This window comes from Alosa pseudoharengus, unplaced genomic scaffold (genome assembly GCF_046254945.1).
Source record: "Alosa pseudoharengus isolate Yale_2024_CS ecotype anadromous, Long Island Sound unplaced genomic scaffold, YU_APseudo_1.1 YU_APseudo_1.1_scf_4, whole genome shotgun sequence".
Lineage (NCBI taxonomy): Eukaryota > Metazoa > Chordata > Actinopteri > Clupeiformes > Clupeidae > Alosa > Alosa pseudoharengus.
Genome location: NW_027468774.1, coordinates 12,921,882 through 12,927,993, shown reverse-complemented (window position 1 = coordinate 12,927,993; position 6,112 = coordinate 12,921,882). Strand labels below are relative to the sequence as shown.

The 6,112-nt window shown below is 40.7% G+C and overlaps 1 long non-coding RNA gene across 1 annotated transcript; it reads right to left on the bottom strand.

Annotated features, from left to right (window-relative positions):
- Positions 1 to 559: 559 nt before the first annotated feature.
- LOC143102977 (uncharacterized) lies at positions 560 to 1,286 on the bottom strand. Its single transcript, XR_012982675.1, has 3 exons — positions 1,217 to 1,286; positions 741 to 855; positions 560 to 593 (listed from the first exon to the last, which is right to left on the bottom strand). It is a non-coding gene; the product is annotated as an uncharacterized LOC143102977 (long non-coding RNA).
- Between the last annotated feature and the right edge of the window lie 4,826 nt (positions 1,287 to 6,112).

Sequence of the window (6,112 nt, the reverse complement as noted above, 5' to 3'; positions counted from 1 at the left end):
ATTAATAGCTGAATATAGACCTAGAACCTAGAAACCTAGAATTGTACTTACATTCTGGAGGAGGTGGGAGGGTTTTTTTTGGGGGGAGGGGGATTTCATCTGCAAAGTTAAGAACAATTAGCTTGTTAACACCAACAACAGCAGATCTGATAAAGTGGGTCTTTAAGGGTGATTTTGAGGTGGTTAGGTTGGAGCGGTCACGGTTTGAGAGGGAAGTGGCAGCAATGGAGACTTGTACTTACATTCTGGAGGAGGTGGGAGGGCTCTGGGAGGAGTTGGGACGGGCTCTGTTATTTTATGTTTTTTGGGGGGGGGGCATTTTATCTGCAAAGTTAAGAAAAATGAGCTTGTTAACACCAACAACAGCAGATCTGATAAGGGTCTTCAAGGGTGATTTTGAAGTGGTTAGGTCGGAGCGGTCATGGTTCTAGAGGGAAGAGGCAGCAATGGAGACTTACCATCAGAGGACTCGGTATGGTACCGAGTTGGCCTTTTGGTCTTTCTTTTTTTTTTTTTACTGATTTCCACCTCACTCTCCAAATTTGAAGTAAAAGTAGCTGTTTTTGCCATCTCGGCCGCCCTGCTGTATGAATCTTAAGGGAAAGAATGGGAGAAATCTTTCATGCAGTTTAGGAATATGCTAAGTACAATGTTTTGCCTCCATATAACCAGGTTTGCAATTCTTCAGCCTTAACACATGTCTGATGTCTGCTATTGGTTATTTTTTAAATATTTTTTACCTGTCCATAGCCATATTTTTTTAACTTGGAATTTCTTCCATTTGTCCTTGTCCGGCAGGACCGCCTTTTTAACTTTTTTGGTGACCTCGTTATTGGTCCAGTATGAAAATGTTCCCTGTAAAGTTGTGAAAGTAGTCATGTATTGCAGAAAACTAGGGCTGTCAAAATAACTGATTAATTTCGATTAATTAATTTGAGAAAAAATAACTGATTAAAAAAAATTAGTGCAGATTAATCGATTCCGTATGACCTTTGACCCCGAGCCGTTCTAGTTAGTAAAAATTGTCACTATGCTGATTATTCAATGATTCATTTGAATTCAAATATTTAAAATACTTTCACAGCAAAAATTATATATGCGATTAATTTAGATTAATTAATCACAGAGTATGTAATTAATTATAAAAAAATTTTAATCGATTGACAGCCCTACAGAAAACACATAATTCTTATCTAGGCATTAACATTAAAAGTACCGTTTGTTTTTGGACCACCCAGGTGCTGGGAACAGCAGCCATTGCACCGTCCTGAAACTCCACCACAGCATATTTTTTATCTGCCATTTCTACAAAGGAAAGGAAGTTAAGGTAAGCATGGTAAAGTAGTGAATGTTGTATTACTTTGTTGAGCATTCATGTTGTATTACTTTGTTGAGCATTCATGTTGTATTGTTTTGTTTAGCATGCATGTTATATTGCTTTGTTGAGCATGCATGGCCCGTTCAGTTGAAAGCCCACTCACCACGTCAAGGTACAGGCCAATGAGTGGGGTGTTAGTATGACGGGACAAGACGGACAATGGTGTTAATGGGGAAAATATAACGTTTCCTTTATAATGTTAAGTTAAACTGTTGTTAGACAAAAACTTCTGTCTTTTCCACAGATTAGGACTCAATTTGTTGTGATTGGTTGCTGGGGGGTGGAGAGTTACTTAATTCAAATAATTCAATCTGTGGGAAAGACTGACATTTCACAAGGACAAACATAGATGTAGAAGTCATTGGGTCATTTCATTGGGTTCGAAACGGGAAAAACTGCTGCCTTTTAAGATATCTAACTGGGGAGCAAGGCAGCAAGTGCGGTTTGAAAAAAAAAAAAAAAAAGTTACTATCTGATTAAATCATTGTTGTAACCAACTAACGTCATACCGTAGTGTTAACCAAAGATTCTAGAGTGCTACACTCATTTTTGAAAGATGCAGTTAATCAAAAGTCATGTCTGGTGAGCAGGCAGCTGTCTTCGGTTTCGAACAGACCCATTGACTACTTCATGCTTAAGTTAGTGTTAGATTGTGTTAGGTTAAACAGAACAATCTGAAAGAACAGTCTTATTTTGATTGTTAGTAGACAAATTATGGGCAGACGTAAACTACACAATTCACAGTGTTAGGTTGGGTTAGATTGAACAACGATGTATAGAAACATTAGCTTAGCAGACTCTATGTATGCTAAATGGCCCATCCAACAGCAGTACATAGTATGCGGCACATCACTGGGGTTATCAAGTGGGCACCCTTATCCACCGATGTTTCGTTAAGTTAGGCCCACGACACCTCATGAAGGCTTAACAGTGAAACCAGCGTCCTGGAGACACTCCCCTCCATGCTGCCACCATATTAACACATTGAAATAGCCAATACCCAAAATACTATTAACTAGCCTAGGCATGGTCTATGTTGGCTAGGTTGGTCCGTCCCGTTGATGCGGACTGAACCATAACCATAAAAACCCTAGCCAACCACCATCGACCTAGGCACAGTCCGTCACTAACACAAAACTGTGCGGCTCTATGTTGTCGGTGGTGGGCACTCCTTGTGAAAGTCCTCTTCGTTGCTGGGGCCGTTTATGATCCACTCAGCAACAGTTTCAGCCATTGTCGTTTGTTGTGCGGCTCTATGTTGTCGGTGGTGGGCTTTTTAAACACTCCTTGTGAAAGTCCTCTTCGTTGCTGGGGCCGTTTATGATCCACTCAGCAACAGTTTCAGCTGTTGTGTGGTTAAGTTGCATGGAGGACTTGCATGAAGACAATCTCATCTCTGTTTTCCACCATTATTGCTCTCTTGGTGCAGTTGGCTTCTGGAACCATCATTACTGAATAGCGCTTTGAGTGCACCTTGAAACACCCAAAAATGCGCGAGTCACAAGGACTCAAAAACAAGGGAAGAGGTGATTCATATACCCGACACCGTAACAATGGACTTCCAGAATCATCTTTGTTGTCTGTTTCTTCGATCACCTCGTAGCATTTGCCATCGATAACAAAGCTGTTGTTTGGTCGTGACACTTTACTTTTCTCTGGCAGTATGACGTTCCTTTGGTGTTGCTTCATCTCCATGAGCCTCTTTGCTACCTGTACAAGTGGCTGTTTTCCCGATCTCACAAGACGTTTTAGTCTTTGCATGTAATTCTCAAACACAAATGCACTGCAAGCATCCAGACATCCAAATCTTCTTGCTTCTGCTGCGACATGCACAAGAGAGTGTACATTGTACACCATGAAATGCTTTCCATAAAGGTCCTTGACTTGATTAACAAAATAAGCCATCAGCTCCTCAGCATACTTGTTGTGCTCCTGTTGGTGTGGGCTAAGGAGGAGACTCAGGGCTATGCTGAACTGCATGAAGTGATCATACAGCTCATCCTTTAGTATGCCCTTCAGCACCACTTTGCCTGTGTATACTGCAAATTGGCGTAGCTCTGTGGCTTTCCATCTGTCGATATCCTCCAGCTTCCGAGGTTTTCTGGCAAAGCAACTGGGCATCGATTTCCTCAATGACAACAACCTCTCGCTTACCTGATTTACTTGACCAGCAGACATGCGCGTCCTCTGCGGCCCCTTTATCCATACTTGTAGGAGTTTCTTCATGACTCCTAAGCAGACTTGGTGCATGTAATCAATGGGAAACTGCTCAACCATGTCTACTGGGAGCCTCATCAGTGGTGTTGGCGGAATGTCCTCGTTGCGTTGGCGGTCCTCCATCCGGCGGCGGAACTTGTCATCTGTTCTTAGGCTGAGATCATACACTTCTGGGAATGTCATCCTTCCTTCCCATACACCTCTCTGATCACACTTGTCACAGCCATGATAACCTGTGTATTGTTTGATGCGTTTGACAAAAGCTCGAGCAGGTGCATCACAGACAATACAGCGAATTTTCACTCTGATGGCTCCATTGTTGAGACCATCTCTCAGTAGGTCCTGAAGATCATCTACCATTTCCTCCAGGAACTCAAGTGAGTTTGGTTTAGAGGAGCCTAGTGTTAGGACCACAGGAAACACCGTTTGTGGTTGTAGGTGAATACAGCAAAGGACAGGCCACATTGTTGTCTTGCTGCTCTTGAAAAGTGGTAAGCCATCCACATTCAAAGAGATTTCTATTTCTCCTACCACTTCAATAACTTCTCTGGGGTAAAGCTGCAGCTGTTCCGTGAGTGTGTCCTTGAAATCAAAATGTATGTATTGCATGCCCGATTTCGTATGGACTTCAATGTGTCTTGGAGTTTGCATCAGAGTACGGGCAGTTGATGGCAATTCAGGGTGGCCATGTATTTTTAAACCCTTCAGAAGGTCATCCAAGGCAGTGTGGGAGATCTGGTGTTTTGAGGCCCACCCCTGAAGAAAATCCTTAACTGAATGAGGATCGTCCTCCACTTCAGACTCTTCTGTGGAGGTACTTGCCTCCACTTCTGTCATGTCAGAGGCCAGAGAAGCAACTGCACCCACCTGTTCCTCACTATCCTCTTCTGTCTCTTCTGAGTTGCTTCTCTCCCCTTGTTCTGTAATCTCCAAGTCAGAATCAACATTGTCTTGTTCCTGCTCCATTGCTGCTCCATTGTTTTGTTCCTCCTCTTCAATCTCTTCACTTTGTTGTTGGTTGACAGTCATCAGAGTCCTTTGAGCAAGCTTCCATCGACGAGTATACTGCTGTCTTTGCAACCTGTCCATTCTTGAATGGTCCAAGCAAGCAATGAAGAGCTAATACTAACCTGACACTTTACTTACCTGACACTTGATACTTACCATGCAAAATTATTCTCCTGTATATAACCCAAAAAAAAACAGCCTTAGATTACTATTTTGTTGTCTTCACAAAAAGAGATAGAGCAAAAAAAAAAAACATATTGACAAAAAGTGTTGGGACATTTTTAAGTAAACCCATTCAAAGTAATGGTCTTGCCTAAGCTATGTTATTGCTATATCCACTATTTGCTGTACCTTGTTTACCCCTTTTCACAACATTGGTGTTACCATAACTAGCCATATTACGGTATCGAGCAAATGATGATAGACAATGACAGATATATAATGATATATATCTGACACTATCAAACACAAAAGGGAACGTCTTGCTTTGGTCCGAAAGTGTAAAGCATTCAACAAAGCAAAAAGTGGCTACTTTGAAAAATCTAAGATAAGATATCACATTAGTTTGTTTTTAGTTCTTTCTACATTTACAAAAATTCTTAGTTGATTTCTCCTTGAATGAATGAGAAAGGCTCAATGAATGCCTATGTCTGTCTGTGCCTGTTACTTCTTCTAAAAAAAAGGAAAAAGCCAAAATCTCAGAAACCCTCAATTTGTTGTTTCCCTCTCAAACGTGATTGGATTGTGCAGGCGCCACTGATTGGGACAGCCTATCAGCAATCACCTTCAGCTTTCCGCCAAAGTCAACTCCATGGTTAGATTTAGATAAGAGACGAAACCATGGACGAAACAATGGATGAAGACGCAACAGGTCCATCCGGGGAATGTGCCAACCTGTGGCCCCAACTTGCCAGACTATTTCAATTTTCTGAACAAGTTAATGATAGTTTTCGCTTCAAGTGTTTCAATTACAAAATAGTATTTTGTATTTGAAATACGTATTTTAAATACATGTATTAGAAATACTGCCCATCCCTGGCAACATGGTAAAAAGATATAAATTACTTGATTTTACTTTCAATTCCTTTTACATTCTCCAAGGTATTAACATTAACATTTTTCATAACTCCAAGTAGGATGTTTCTGTACATAAATGTAAGCACTGTGGCAGTAGTAATGCAATATTTAGAAAATGTACTTTTACTTAAGTAGACATCTGACTGTTGTACTTTTACTTGTACTTGAGTAAAATTTAGCAAAGGGTATCTGTACTTTTACTCAAGTAATGAAGCTGTGTACTCTGTCCGCCTCTGTTCGTAATACATTTTAGGACTTTTACTTTTGATACTAGTACATTTGAATGCAAGTTCTTTTGTACTTCCACTCAAGTAGAAATGTAAAAGGAGGTCTTCTACTTTTACTGGAGTAACATTTAAGCATGGCATGTGTATCTCTACTTTCACTCAAGCACAGAATATGTGTACTTTGAAGAATTGTGTACACAGAATT